Source organism: Giraffa tippelskirchi, chromosome 8, assembly GCF_054371585.1.
Source record: "Giraffa tippelskirchi isolate mGirTip1 chromosome 8, T2T-mGirTip1v1.2.pri, whole genome shotgun sequence".
Lineage (NCBI taxonomy): Eukaryota > Metazoa > Chordata > Mammalia > Artiodactyla > Giraffidae > Giraffa > Giraffa tippelskirchi.
The window spans coordinates 143,063,408-143,078,986 of NC_137282.1; the positions used below are offsets into that span (position 1 = coordinate 143,063,408).

Here is a 15,579-nt window from a genome sequence, read left to right on the forward strand (position 1 = left end):
AATCCCCATATAATTTATTTTAAACAATTGTTTAAGTCTTTGAAAGCCAGTGTGTATTTTACACTTACATCAAATCTCAGTTCAGACTAGGCACATTTTAGTTGATCAGTGGCCGCATGTGTCTAGTGGCTTTTGTTGAATAGCATGTGTTAGATGGATTGGATGGATGGCTAGTTGTGCTAGCTTCATTTATTAAATAATCATCCTGTTTTTGTTGAATTAAATTTCACAATAGTCATATCTGAAATTGTTTCATAGTAAGATCTGTTTCTGGGTTTTTGATTCTGTATTCTAATCTATATCTCTTACACCAACACCACAGATTTTATTTCATTGAATTTTCTTAGATGTTCTTGGACATATATTCCATATATAAACTCTAAATCAGTCTTTTTTTTTTTTTTTTTTTTTACTGTTTTCTCCCCTCAAAGGAATTCAAAAAACCTATTGTGATTCTAAACAGAGAAGGGTTAAATGTATAATTTAATTTGGGTATAGTTGGCATTTTTTATATTGTTTTCGCAGTCAGGAATGTGATTTACCTTCCATTAATTCAGGTCTCGTTTTATTTCTTCAATAAGATCCTCATTTTTGAAAAACAGATTCTTTTATTTATTTATTTATTTTGGCTGTTATGGGAGATTTCCCCCCCAATTTCTGATAAGCAAACCACATGCTTCATTGCTTGGATAAAGAAGAAATAATTGATATTTGACTATTTCTTATATCTAGACACCTATCATAATCTCTTACTAATAGTAAATTTTTAACTATAGAGTTTAAGTATTATTGGCACTCCATTTTTTCATGTGTTTCCCCAGCTCATTCTTACGCATTTGGCCAGAGAAGCTTGTTTGAGATCTGCGACTCAGTATGCTAAAGATTCTCAAAATTAGTTTCTGGCTTATCTCTCTCCTGAAACTAAGACATTTGGAGCTCAACATGTACAACCTGAGGTTTTCTCCTCTCTCTCTTTCACAACTAATGTGTTACTGAGTTCTAGAAATTCTTAACTGCTGTCCTTCTCTCCCCCTCTGGAGTATCAAAGAATTTGTAGATATTTTAAAAACTACTGCAGAAATTAACTGGTCTCACTATAGAGCCTTCAGAAATAAATTCCCTTGCCCACCTGTGAAGTTGCTGTTTTGATTTGAATTGCTGAGTCATTCTGCTGCTCTCACCAGTACCCCTTTCCATGTGCTAAGACAGTTACTAGCATTGATATTTATCCTTTTCTGTCCGAGAAGATGGAAAATATCCTAAATCCTAGAGCATGTAGTAGGAAAACGTGTATTCTGGGGGTTATATATTGGTTTCCTAGGGTTGCTATAACAGGGTTTCACGAACTGGTGGCTTAGAAGAACAAAATTTATTCTCTCACATGTCTGGAGGAAAACTGAAATCAAAGTGTTGGTCAGGTTGATTGCTTCTGGAGGCTCTGAGGGAGAATCTGATCTGTGCCTCTCTTCTAGCTTCTTGTGTTTGCTGGCAGTCCTTTGTGTTCCCCGGCAGTCTCTCACTCCACGTTCACAAGGTGTTCTTTGTGTGTATGTGTTTGTGTGTCTGTGTCCAAAACTCCCTCTTCTAATAAGAATGTCAGTCTTTGGACTAACACCTATGTTAGTCCAGTATGACCTTATTTTAACTTCATTACACCTACAGAGATCCTATTTCCAAAAATGATTACATTCTGAGGTTCATAGTGGACATGAATTGGGAGGGGGCACTATTCAACCCAGTATAGTATGAGAGAAATATTAAAATTCACAGGCGTCAGAACTTCCCTGGTGGTCCACTGGCTCACTGGCTAAGACTCTGCACTCCCAATGCAGGGGGTCCAGTTCTATCCTCGGTCAGGGAACTAGATCCCCTTTGCTATGACTAAGAGTTCACATGCCACGACTAAAGCATCCCATGTCACAGTGAAGACGTGGCACAGCCAAATACAGAAATAAATCTTTTTAAAAAATTCACTGGTATCTCTAGACACTTCACCAGAAAGAAGTTTCCATGACACTACAATTTCCAGAGGTCCTTGGTGTAGACATTGAGTTGGTCGGTGGGCTAGTCAGATTGTAGTATAGAACTATGGCTGCTACTCATTCATATGTACATATTTGGTTATGGGAAGCTAAGAGAATTGGTACTAAGTAGAAGAGGTTGAAAATAGACATAAAGATGACTTTTCTAACCATTTTTATGTGTGCTCTTATTGTCAGCTGAGCCTGGGAAATTTGCCACTTGATCACCTTGCTCGATGACTTGGTGCCAAGGGATCATACCGGAGGTCATCTCTGGCTTCCTTCCGTCGGTAGGCAAAGCCTCTTTTTTTTTTTTAATATTTGATAATATTTTATAAATAATATTTGCTGCTGCTGCTAAGTTGCTTCAGTTGTGTCCAACTCTGTGTGACCCCATAGATGGCAGCCCACCAGGCTCCTCTGTCCCTGGGATTCTCCAGGCAAGATAGGCAAAGCCTTTTTTCAAATCTCGGTGACACTTCAGTAGAGGAATCATGAGATTGTCAAGTGCTCCTCCACTCCCCTTACTTGATATGGACAGAAGAGGCACTTTTACCTCCTAGGAAAGAGTGCAGAATTTGGTTTTCTTGGTTCTCAAGCTGGCTGTATTTTAGGGAGGGGACCAAAAGGAGAAGAGTCTGCTCCTAGTACAGTGAGTATATAGAAGGTATTCTATAAATGCGTGTTGAATTAAGGTATTTTTTCTTCATGGGGTAGCTCTTGGCGTAGTACATAGCTAAATGTTTACCTATATAGTGCTTTGACTCCTTTGACTTCCAAAACAGCAGTATGTGGAAGGTTTTATTATTCCAATTCTCCCCACTGCCAAATTACCATACATCAGAACTAAGTTATTTGCAGTTCCCTAAATCTAGTGCCCTACTTCACAGCTTGATATTTGTTGTTTCTTCCTGGATTCCTCCTAATCTGGCTCCCACCTCCAAGTTATTAACATTTTTCTCTGCAGTACTTCTGTACTTTTACAGTGTTCTTGAATTATTGATGTTTTTATATCTGCCCTCCACTAGACTGGGAGCTACTTGAGAGCAGAAATTGTCTTTGTTTTCCCATCACCTCATAGTGTCTTGACACATGGGAAGCCTTAGTTCAAAGAAGGAAATCAAGGCTTGAAAGAATAATTTGCCTAAGGTCACACAGCTGGTGTATGGCAGCATCAGAAGGAGAATCTAGATCCTAAATCACTCAACAGCTATAAAGAAAAAACGCTGCACAGGTGTCAGGAGACCCAAGGACTAACCTTGAGTTGGCAGCTCTTGTGTTATCCTGCCTGGATGCGATTCTTTACCTTTATGGTATTTTGGTTCTTGTTTGTAAAGCTCTTTTTAGGACCATCAACCAAAGGTACTTATTGTATCTGTTTTTTCCAAGGAAATTGAAAAAGTCTCAATTCCCTATAGATTCCTTTTAAGCTAAGCAGCTGAAGAGAGTTGTTCCAGTGCTTTATAGGGCCCTTTTGGATCTTATGTTCCAAGTCTTTGTACCTGACCTGAATGCTCTCCATAGGTGACTCCACTACCCTTTATTCTTTTTCTCATCTGCATGTTTAGATGTGAGATTTCGTCAGGAGCAACTGCCTTCTGCTCTCCAAGGTCCTGAAAAGATACCCTAGGCTTCCTGAAAATTCCTATTTCCTGGAACACAGATTTGAGTTCTTATTGGTTCTTTTTTTTTAAGTCTTCATTGAATTTGTTACAATATTGTTTCTGCTTTATGTTTTGTTTTTTGGCTGCAAGGCATATGGGATCTTGGCTCCCTCACCAGGGATCGAACCTGCACCCCCTGAGTTGGAAGGCAAAGTCTTAACCACTGGACCACCAGGGAAGTTCTTCCCTGATTAGTTCTTGAAGAAAAAGAAGATGGCAGATAATGTGCTTATTGGAAAACACAGGAGAATGAAAGGCACTACTCAGATGATAGAGTCAGATCTTAGTTATTTTGTGTTTCTTCATCTCTCCCTCTTTTCTTTGCTGCCTCAGTGAGTCCACCTCTGCTTCTCTTGTTGCTGAGGTCTCAGACTTTACTCTGGAGGTGCCGGCATGACTGAGCTCAGATGTAGGATTAAGGAGATTATGACTGGAGGATTAGGTAGGGTCCAGAAGCTGATGGGTTTATCTATCAGAGAGACTTCAGAAACTGTATCTCTCACACTCAGACCTTTGTCTGAGGTCAACACAGTGTTGTCTTTGATCATACCCTGAGGATTCACCTCAGTGAATCCCTGAGAAACTAGAATGTCTTCCCTCCCATCCTAAGAATTCCACTGCTTAGGAAATGACCCCAAAATGATAGTCCTAATGTCTTCTCCCTGTTCCCACAGAGTACCACAGAAAGATTCAGATGAAAAGCCTGACTCTTAGATGTGAAACTACTGGGATGAGATTACTTCTTTTCTTTCTTTTTTTTTCTTTTAAAGAGTATTTTCTTTGCTACTGATATTCAGTGCTTCACTATTTTGTTAATTATGTTGTTATTCCTCTCCTGTATCCCTCCCATTTAATTAATTGCCAGTTTCTGACATTTTTAAACATCTTAGCTGTCTCCTTCCATTTCCACTTTGTCCTGTTTCAGGTCTTTCCTAGATGGTGGCCGCTGACCCCCTACCTTTATCTGAGCATTTGTTCTCACTCCCTTGCCCCACTCCCAGTGTTTCCTCTGTACTATGTCTTTGGCGATGTTTCTGACTCAAAACTCTGTCATCTGATTACTAAGTCATCTTTAATGATGACTTTTATCCTTCACTGATTGGGTAAAATCTAAATCTCTTTGGGATGGCTTACAAGGCTCTTGATGATCTTGTCCAGTGGGCGCTCCTAAGTTTATAGATGGGGGATTTGTGAGGAAGAACAGACCATTTGCAGAGAAATAGACAACTGCATCTTTGTGCACTTAGGCTTTTGGGGATTCCACATGTGATCCCGTTCAAATGTAAGGTGAGAAAGTTTAAAACAGCTTTCTATGGTCTTCTTTTTGGCTGATGAAAGAAGCAAAGGGATCCTTCTCTTTTGTCAAACTGAGTACTTTATAGGGAAGCCAAGATCTTTGCAAACTGCTCGTGGAAATTACTCTTTCTCTTTGTAATAACAGAGGTAGGCCACGGACCACTGAGGACACTCATTAAGCATGTACTCCCAAAATACTGAAAAGAGAGTCTATCAGAAACAAACTTTTATTAAGAGACTCTGTTAGGCACTGTGCTTGGTCACATGGATACCAGTGAACAAGACAGACATATTCCCTTCAGGAATCTGCGATCATAGCTTGGAAAACAGACAGCTAGTTCTGAAGTATTTCTCTGGAGATACAACAAGTTCCAAATTATCTGTTGTCTTGATCATAACTCCTTTAGAGTTACGGTCTTCATAGTCTTCTTTTTTCTTAAGATTATTAGTCCCTCTTGTGCTTCCTCCTTTTTGCTTTCAAATCAGCATTTAACAAAGCCTTTATTGACTCTGCTGACCTATGTAGCAACAGTCTTCCCTTTGCTGCAGTGAAAGAAATGGTATACGTTTTAGTGTCCTCAATTCTCACCTCTCTTTGACTTCTGCAGTCCCTCTTCTTCTTGCACTTAACTCACACTGTCTCCCAGTGGTCCTCAGAGGCCTTTCCCTGGTCTTCTCTGTGGCACCTGACACCGCTCGTGCCTCTCCGTCCTTAGTCTCAGAGCTCTGGTGGATACAGTCTCTCCCGTTCTCCCCACCACCTCTCCCCCTACCCTACTTGCTTCTCCTGTGAACCTCTGACAGAATCTTCATGTCTGTCAGGGCTTTGTTGCTGTTTTCAACTTTGTGTCTGGTGATGTTTTCTTCACACCAAGAATTCTCTAGAGGATTCTGGAAAGTAATGTGAAATCTTACAGTAACACTGATGTTTCTGTGTCATGCACATAGAGAAATTTCAGTTCTCTAGTGCCTGAAAATTTTAGAAGTGAAGTACTATAGTATGCATTCACCAATAATTTTTACCAACATAATCCAGGATTGAAATCTATTGTTGCATTCAAAATTGTATTTAGAATACAGTAGTTAATTTTTCTGTAACTATGTAAAAGTAACAGCAAGCCATCCCAAGGTTCATACCTAGTTTAGACAAAACAATCAAAGAATTTACCTACCTTATAAGACCTAGCATCTTTCTCCTGTAGTACTTTTCAAAAATTGGGCAGCAGATTTAAATAAACATTTCTCCAAAGAAGACATACAGATGGCCAAAAAAGCACATGAAAAGATGCTCAACATCACTAATTATCAGAGAATGCAAATCAAAACTATAGGGAGGTGTTCCCTCATACCATTCTGACAAAGGGCCATCATCAAAAAGTCTGTAAACACAGAAAACAACATAGTGTTGTAAAACAATTATCCTCCAATTAAAAATAAATTTAAAAAACAATAGGGACATGAAAAAAGAAAGAGAAGATGCCAATAAAGGGTATTTTAATTGGTAAAATAAAAAAGTGAATACATACCCAAGAAAATATAAAATATTTAGTTCTTTAAAAAAAAAGCTGCAAACAATAAATGCTGGAAAGGATGTGGAGAAAAGGGACCCCTCCTACACTGCTGGTGGGGATGTAAATTGGTATAACCACTATGGAGAACAGTATGGAGGGTCCTTAAAAACCTAAAAACAGAAGTGCCGTATGATCCAGCAGTCCCACTCCTGGCCGTAGTTCCAGGGAAGCTCATAGTTAGAAAAGATACACGCACCTCAGTGTTCGCTGCAGCCCTGTTTACAATAGCCAAGACCCGGAAGCAAGCTGAGTGTCCCTGGACAGGAATGGATAACGGTGATGTGGTACATGCATATACAGTGGAACAGTACTCAGACATAAAGAACAAAATAATGCCATTTGCAGCAACATGGATGGACCTAGAGATTATCATACTGAGTGAAATAAGTCAGAGATGATTTCAGTCATATGTGGAACCTAATTTTAAAAAATTATACAAATGCACTTTTTACAAAACGAAAATCAACACAGGTATTGAAAACAAGCTTATGGTTACCAAAGGGGAAATGTTAGAGGTGGGAGGATAAATCAGGAGCTTGGGATTTTGGTGGCTTAGACAATAAAAGAATCTGCCTGCAATCAGGGAGACCTGGGTTCGATTTCTGGGTCAGAAAGATCCCCTGGAGAAGGGAACGGCTCCCCACTCCAGTATTCTTGCCTGGAGAATTCCATGGACAGAGGCTACAGTCCGTGGGGTCACAACGAGTTGGATACACCTGAGCAGCTAACACTTTGACTTTGAATCACTTTGTTGTTTTACATCTGAGACTAAAAATATTGTAAATCAACTACAGTAAAATTAAAAAGTTGGACTGAGACTCTTATGGCACCTTTTCAATGTTTTGTTAACTTTATGATAAAATTTATTTCAAGAGTTTTAGGGCAGATACTTTGTTGTGTGAATCTAATTCATGATGCTCTTTAAATTCTTTGTGATCATTGCTAATTATTTTGAGTTCTGAGCACTGACAATGTGTTGAGTACTTTCAACTTTCACACAGCTTTAGAACCAATATTTACATTGCTAACAATTATAAGCCACAGGTGACTTTTGTCAAAATCATTTTTTTTAAGTATTAGAAAAGCCAATTACTATTTACTTTGAACTGAATCTTACACAATATTAAAGGCATTACTACTTGTCATAGTTTTTGTACAGTATCATGTGTTTCAGACTGTGGTGCATGTCATTGTTTCCTTGTTCCCTCTCAGATCCAGGAGATTAATGTTTATAAAATTTAAAAGCAATGTTAAAAATGTATCCAGGAACTTCCCTGGGGGCTCCCAATGTAGGGGGCCTGGGTTTGATGCCTGGTTGAAACTAAGAGCCAGTGCAGCCAAATAAACAAAAAATAATGAAAATAAATACAAAAAAGTGTATCCAGACTTACTCACTTCATTCTGTTTATTCCTCATATTTTAAGTTCTTGGCATTTATAGATATGAAAACAGTGCACAACTGTTATTACTGCAAGAATAGCAGTACAGTAACAATAAGAACAAAGGAGAAGCCAAACAAATATATTGTTTAGAAATTTTAGCAGTATGAGGATTTAACAAAGTGGTGCTTTTATAAATGTAGAATGAAGAATGTACAACCCTAGCCACAAAACTTGTGACTGAACTGGCAGGTGGTACCATGAACGTGTCTCCTGCAATGACAGGAATTCCTCTATTGATAGACCCTGTGTTAGCCTAGACATTGCTAATGAGTATATGTTAGGATTGATATCACTTATTTTACTGTTTATCAGTTGTTGTTTTGTTTTCTTTAGCAATCAGTATGGCTTACTAATGTATACTAACTGAATACTGGTATGGAACAGAATACTGTAGAGGGCTATGAACATTAGTTAATATGCTACTATGACTTTTAAGGGCTACCCTGGTGTCCCATGGTAAAGAATCCACCTACCAATGCAGGAGATGTGGGTTCGATCCCTGGGTTGGGGAAGATCCCATGGAGAAGGAAATGGCAACCCACTCCAGTCTTTTTGCCTGGGAACTCTTGTGGACAGAGGAGCCTGGCGGGCTATAGTCAATGGGGTCGCAAAAGAGCCGGACACGACTAAACAACAGCATGACTTTTAAGTATTAAGCTGTTTAGGTTTGGAAGTCAGGCGGGGCATATTTAGAAATTACAGTAATAAGGGGCCTCGAGTTAGTATACTTGCTTTTAATGCATGTCTCTTGTGTAGTGAGAGGAAGATACGGTCTTTTTGTTTTTTCTGATTCTTTTTAGCTGAATAAACAAAAGTAGATAGACTGAGTTTGAATAAAAACAAGAAAGTGTCTTCGCTTTATTTCTAAAGTCAGATGAGGTGGCCTGGGTATTGGTAGTTGTGTAATAGCTTGCAGCTTTGTTGTTTGTTGTTGTTCAGTCACTCGGTTGTGTCTGACTCTTTACAACCCCATGGACTGCAGCACGCTAGGCTTCCCTGTCCCTCACCAATTCCTGGAGCTTGCTCAGACTCATGTCAATTGAGTCAGTGATGCCATCCAACCATCTCATCCTCTCTCGTCCCCTTCTCCTGCCTTCAGTCTTGCCCAGCATCAGGGCCTTTTCAGATGAGTCAGTTCTTTGCATCAGGTGGCCACAGTATTGGAGCTTCAGCTTTAACATCAGTCCTTCCAATGAATATTCAGGACTGATTTCCTTTAGGATGGACTGGTTTGATCTTCTTGCAGTCCAAAGGACTCTCAAGAGTCTTCTTCAACACCACAGTTCAAAAACATCAATTCTTTGGCGCTCAGATTTCTTTATGGTACAACTAGCACATCCATACATGACTACTGGAAAAACCGTAGCTTTGACTAGACAGACCTTTGTCAGCAAAGTAGTGTCTCTGCTTTTTAGTATGCTGTCTAGGTTGGTCATAGCTTTTCTTCCAAGAAGCAAGTGTCTTTTAATTTCATGGCTGCAGTCACCATCTGCCATGATTTTGGGGCCCAAGAAAATAAAATCTGTTACTGTTTCCATTGTTTCCCCATCTATTTGCCATGAAGTTATAGGACCAGATGCCATGATCTTCGTTTTTTGAATGTTGAGTTTCAAGCCAGCTTTTTTACTCTCCTCTTTGCAGCTAGATGTTATTAAATGCTTAGTGCAAGACTAGGATTCACTGTCATTCTTGCAAGTTATTTCACATTTAGAAAATAGCATGTTATGAGAGAGGAGGTTTTCTCACACTTAGAGAATGTGGTTAGGGAGGGGAGGGCGGAGATCCAAACAGAAAATTTAGTGTTTAGTTTTTCTTGTCCTGCCTTAAAATATAAATTTTAATCAATGATCATAACATGATATATTCATACAATAGAATATTATTCTGTAATAAAAAATCAAGTACTGATAAGTGTTACAACCTAATTGAGTCTTAAATATACTGAGTAAAAGAAGCCAGACACAAAAGATGACAAATGATTTCATTTCTATGAAATGTCCATAATGGGCAGATCCATGGAAATAGGAAATAGTGGTTGCCAGAGGATTGGGGGATTTGAGGTTGGGGAAGTTCATGGATAAGGGATTTCTTTGGGGGGTGATGGAAATCTTCAAAAATTGTGGTGCTGGTTGAAACAACTCTGTAAATTTATTAAAATGTGTTGAATTATACACTTTAAATGGGTGAATTATATGGTATGTAAATTACATCTCAAGAAAGCTGTTAAAAAATCAAAAATTTACATTTAGGGAATCCCTTGGTGGTCCAGTGGTTAGACCAGTGCCAGACTTGGGTTTGATCCCTGGTCAGGGAACTAAGATCCTACAAGCTGCATAGTGCATCCACCCCTAATTATTAATACATTTATAATTTAAATTGAAATTAATAAAAGTTGAAAATTTTAAAGTAAGATATGGGCAGTGTGGAGATAATTTGTGTTATCTAGATGAGCACAGTTCAATAGAAGTAGAGTGCATACGTGTGCAATTTAAAATTTTCTAGTAGCCATATTTATTCAGTGAAAAAAAAAAGGTGAAAATAATCTTAGTATATTTAATTTAATCCAGTAAGTCAAATATATTAGTGTACTCAGTTCCTCAGTTGCCACATATGTCTCATTTTCCTCACCCTGAAACAGAATAACAGTAACTACTTATGGTTGTTGTGAGAATTAAGTGAGTTAAACATCTCTTCCATGTTTATTGTGTGTCAGGTACTGTACTGAATTTAAGTGGACTTCCCTGGTGGTCCAGTGGTTAAGATTTCACACTTCGAAAAACAAAACAGGGACTTCCCTGGCAGTCCAGTGGTTAAAACTCTGCCTTCCAATGTAGAGGGTGCAGGTTTGATCCCTGATGGGGAACTAAAACCCCACATGCCACACAGTGTGGCCAAAAATAAAAATACAAAAAGCATATTGAAAACAAAACACCCTCCCCCCTCCCCCCCCACCCCCCCCAAACAAATGACTATGCTTCCACTGCAGGGTCGCACATTCAATCCTTGGTCTGGGAACTAAGATTCTGAATGCTGCATGGTGTGGACAATAGAAAAATAAAGCTGGAGATTTTATCCACACTTAGTAGAAAAGGAAATACTAATTAAGGAAGAATGCATGATTTAGTTTGTGTGTTAATAGTGTAAGGAACCATGAAGACTGATGTATATATTGTTAAATACGTATGTGTGTACTTAAGGGGGTATATACATAGCACTGTAGCTATCAGTTCCCACTAGAATGCATATGTGTGTGTGTGTGCACACGCGCGTGCGTGTGCTGGTGGTGTGGAAGAAAGTTTGATAATGTCAGAACCATGCTTCTACACATCTTGTGCTTAGACTAGGGTTTCAGAATTGGCTGGTGAGCAAAGGGTGGGCAGACTCTGTCCTTCGAGCTACAGACAGAAGCCATGAAAATAACCAGAAAGCAGTGTTCAGAGGTGAAACAACTCAGGAGGCAAAAAGGAGGGACTTAGCTGAGACAGGAAATCAGATGTGATTGTCATGCAGAGTGGGTCCCTTTAGGGTCACCACCTGTTCACCAGGACTCAACAGAAAACCACAGTACCATATGCTGTAGGTTAAGAAATAGGTTTCAATTCAGCGTCAGCAAGTAAAAAGAGGGCACGAGTCCCATTCCTTCTCTTTCCATAAACAAGCAAACTGGGCACCCTTCTGGGCATGCAGGGTGGGAGCATGGGATAGTGGAGGGATCCTGCCACATTACTGCTCTCATTGTAAGGCAAGCAGCACAAGATCCACCTTACCAGGACTTCCCTGGTGGTCCATTGGCTAAGACTTCAGGCTCCTGATGCAGAGGGTCCAGGTTTGATCCCTGGTGAGGGAACTAGATCTCACATGCTGCAACCAAGACTCAGTGCAGCCAAATAAATACCTTTTTTAAAAAAAGGGGAGGGGGAAGCCACCTTATCAATGAGGAGACACAAACTGCTTAGACACCAAGCATTCTGGGTTAGTGTCAGCTGTTGACCGGGTGTGGTGAACAGACTCCTGCAATGTCCTCTAATGATCCTCCTCCACTGGTATTCACATACTTGTGAAATCCCCTCCCCTTGAGTGTGGGCTGGATCTAGTGACTGACTTCTAACCAAAAGAATATGGCGAAGGGAAAAGACATCACTTCCTTGAGTAGATTATAAAAGTCTATGACTTTCATCTTGCTAAGAAACTCCTTTACTGCCTTTGATGAAGCAAACTGCCATGTTGGAGAGACCTATGTGGTAAAGAACTGAGAAGTCTCTCCTATCCAACAGCCAGTGAGGGTCTGAGGCCCTCAGTACAACAACCTTAAAGGAACTGAATCCTGCTAAAAAAATATAAGTTTTAAAATAGATCCTTTCCTAGTTGAGTCCAGGTGAGCCCCACTCTTAACAACATCTTCATTGCAGTCTTGTAGATACCCTAAAGTAGATGACCTAGCTTATGCTGTGCTTGGGTTGCCGACCCACAGAAACTCTGAGATGCTGTGAGTTGTTTCAATCCTCTTGTTTTGGGGTAATTTGTTATGTAGTGAGAGATAATACAGGAGAAGGAAATGGCAACCCACTCCAGTATTCTTGCCTAGAGAATCCCATGGACAGAGGAGCCTGGTGGGCTGCCGTCTATGGGGTTGCACAGAGTCAGACATGACTGAATCGACTTAGCAGCAGCAGGACGTAATACATTGCAGGAGTTTGGAAATGTTAACTGCCCAATAACTGGAGACCTGGGGGCCCATGGCAAATGACAGTCTCCTCTGTCAAGTGTTAAAAACACCACTGATCCCCTTAGAAGGTGACTTCTTTTTTAAAATAAATATTTATTTTTATTTATTTATTTGTACTGGTTCTTCATTGCAGCATGTGGGATCTTGTTAATAGTTGTGGCATGTGGGATCCAGTTCCCTGACCAGGGATTGAACCCAGGCCCCCTGCATTGGGAATGTGGAGTCTTTGCCACTGAACCACCAGGGAAGTCCCAGAAGGTAACTTCTTGCAGCTCCACTCACTGGGAGAAGAAGGAACTCCAGGTTCTAATTAGCTCATTATTCAGGCTACCAATGAGTGCTCAGTGTTATTTTCAGACAGTTCTGCTTCTTGTAATATAAAGATAATATTATGAAGTTAGGACAGTGGGTTATAAACCCCCTTATGAAGGGATGTGTTTTCCTAGACTCTTGAAACCTCACTATGAAGACAGAGTTGTTAAAGGCACCAAATAAAATTAGAGAAAAAAGTTTCAAAGAAAATGTTAGTATCTTAACTTAGAATTTTGTGACTTCAAAGGGGAGGAAACAGGAAGCTGTGGGTAAGCTGTGGTAGGAGTGAAGGCTGATTTCTAACCAAATAAATCTCAAGAAGGAAAAACACAAAAGAGAGAAAATTAGTAAGTTAGGAGACAAAGCAATCAAAAGCAACAAGTGCATCTCTCTGTATCTTGATTTAACACCTCAGTTGTTAAGGAAAAAATAATAATATAACTAGAAAAGTGTGAACATGCCCTAGATGTTTGATGATGTTAAGAATTATTATGATTTTTGGAAATTATAACTGAAATTTATGAAGTTATTTTAGTGATACAGTAAAAATATTACAAGTGAAATTATATATTTATAATTTTGTTTAAAATATTCTGCATGTACTGGGGGGAACTAGGTGGGAGTATAAATGATGAAAGGCTGATTCCAACTATATGACATGGGAAAGGCAAAAATACAGAGACAAGAAAACCTAGTGGTAGCCAGTGGGGTGGGTAGGGAGATAAACAGGCAGAACACAGAGGATTTTTAGGGCAATGAAAATATATGCTATAATAATAATGAATATATGTCATTATGTGTGAGCGTATTCAGTCGCTCAGTCATGTCTGACTCTTTACAACCCCGTGGACTGTAACCTGCCAGGTTCCTCTGTCCATGGAATTATCCAGGCAAGAATACTGGGGTGGGTTGCCATTTCCTACTCCAAGAGATCTTCCGGACCCAGTGATCGAACCCCTGTCTCGTGTGTTTCCTGCATTGGCAGGCGGATTCTTTACCAATGTGCTACCTGGGAAGCTATATATGTCATTATACATTTGTTCAAAGCATAGTATATACAACGTCAAGAGTGAATACTAAGGAAAACTGTGGACTTTGTAACTATGATGTGTCAGTGTGGGTTCATCCTTGGTAAAAAATGTACCATTCTGGTGAGTGGTGTTGGTAATTGGGAGAGACGATGTAAGTGTGGAAAATCTCTGTACCTTCCTCTCAATCTTGTTGAAAATCTAAAACTTTTCTAAGACAATAAAAAGTCTTTATATATATAAAGCAAAAAGCAAAACTTGTTCAGTAGAAGGACTTAGTAGCAGAATTGAGCTGGCAGAAGAAAGAATTTGAAGATAGTTCAATAGAGTTTTTGCGGTATGAAGAACTGGAAGAAATAAGGATAAAAAATGCATGAACAGAGTCTCAGATACTGTCGGACACCATCAGTGTACCAACATATGCATAATAGGAGTCTCAGAAAAGGAGGAAAGAAAAAAAAGGAGCAGGAAAAAAAAATCTTAAATAAAGGCTTAAAACTTCCCAAATTTGATGAGAAATACTAATCGGTACACCCAAGAGACATACCATACTCAGGATAAACACAAGGAGATCCACACGAAGACACACTAAGGTCAAAAGATTATGAACAAAAGACAAAGAGAAAAATTTGAAAGCAATAAGGGAAAACATTACATAGTAAACTTACACATACCTACACCCACTAAGAATAACAGCTAACTTCTCATCAGAGAAAACAGAGGCCAGAAGCATTGATATATTCGAAGTGAAAAGCTAAAAACACAGAAACCACCAAATAACCTGATAACCAAGAATCCCATATCTAGCAAAAGTATGATTTGAAACTGAAGACAAAGACATTCCCAGATAAAGACCCTGAGAGAATTTATTGGTATTAATAGCAGATCTCTGGGGAGGGAGGTGGGAGGGGGGTTCAGGATGGGAGGGACACATGTATACCTGTGGCCAGTTCATGTTGATATATGGCAAAAACCATCACAGTATTGTGATTATCCTCCAATTAAATTAATTCAAAAAATAGAGCTGTCTTAACAAGAAATATTAAAGTCAGGTTCTTTAGACTGAGAAGAAATGACACCAGATTATCCAATCCACATGAAAAAAAGCACCAGGAAAAGTAAGATGAAGGTAATTATGAAAAATATTATAAATGTATTTTTATCTTATCTGACTTAAATTACATAAAACAATGAATTTATTGTATTGAGCTTATAACACCTACAGATAAATATTCATGTGAATAATTGGACAAAGGATGGGGGAGGGAATGGAACTCTTGGAGTAAGGAAATGACAAAAATGGTAATTTGAATCCACAAGAAGAAAGAGGACTGGAAATGCTAAATACAAAGTTTAAAATGAAAGGCTCAAGTATGTTTTTTCTCTTTTCTCAACTTCTTTAAAAGAAAATTATATAAATCAGTATTTATGACACTATATTGTCGGCTTTATAATATATACATAAATGTAATATATATGATAACACAAAGGAGAGGAGACATAAAGCTATATCAGAGCA

The 15,579-nt window shown here is 39.0% G+C and overlaps 1 protein-coding gene across 25 annotated transcripts in view; it reads left to right on the top strand.

Moving 5' to 3' along the window:
* Positions 1-15,579, top strand: part of LOC145518407 (BOLA class I histocompatibility antigen, alpha chain BL3-7-like) — a 63,582-nt gene that overhangs the window by 4,532 nt on the left and 43,471 nt on the right. For 15 of the 25 annotated variants that reach the window (XR_014062870.1, XR_014062867.1, XR_014062864.1 and 12 more), the window contains one exon: positions 2,220-2,311. The exons of the other annotated variants lie outside the window; for them this stretch is intronic. The gene's annotated coding sequence lies outside the window, so the exon portion shown is untranslated. The remainder of the gene's footprint in view (positions 1-2,219; positions 2,312-15,579) is intronic. 25 annotated transcript variants of the gene reach the window in all.